Consider the following 399-nt stretch of genomic DNA (forward strand, 5'->3'; position numbering starts at 1 on the left):
ATGGAATAATTTGAATGTTCGGAGATGGCAATCTTTTTGTGTATGAAATATAATAGCTGAAAATGGACGTTCGCGAATTGCATATATCGTGGGAATTTCTACGTTATCACATTACAACTTGTGATAAACGAGGATCGCGGATTCGAAATTTCCTCCCTATGTCTCCCTAATTACCTCGTTAGAGTTAACACGGTATATATTTGCATTTGGTTGTTCAAATATTTTCAAGATGCACTTACACTGTTAAATTCGTACACTAAGAAAAAAAGTTGTTAAAATAACTAAATGCGTTTTGTTGACAGTTTTTCTTTGGTTCAATTATATACGTTTTTTACGAATTAAAATTAACATTAACGTGATATTTTTTTAACTTAACAAGTATTATGTTAAATTAACAAA

At 29.8% G+C, this 399-nt stretch overlaps 1 protein-coding gene across 1 annotated transcript in view; it reads left to right on the forward strand.

The window, feature by feature from the left end:
* The window catches only part of LOC105451286 (protein diaphanous homolog 1-like), an 11,503-nt gene that overhangs the window by 4,003 nt on the left and 7,101 nt on the right, over nt 1-399 (forward strand). The gene's annotated exons all lie outside the window — the stretch shown is intronic.

Source organism: Wasmannia auropunctata, unplaced genomic scaffold (genome assembly GCF_000956235.1).
Source record: "Wasmannia auropunctata unplaced genomic scaffold, wasmannia.A_1.0 LD336053.1, whole genome shotgun sequence".
Classification (NCBI taxonomy): Eukaryota; Metazoa; Arthropoda; class Insecta; order Hymenoptera; family Formicidae; genus Wasmannia; species Wasmannia auropunctata.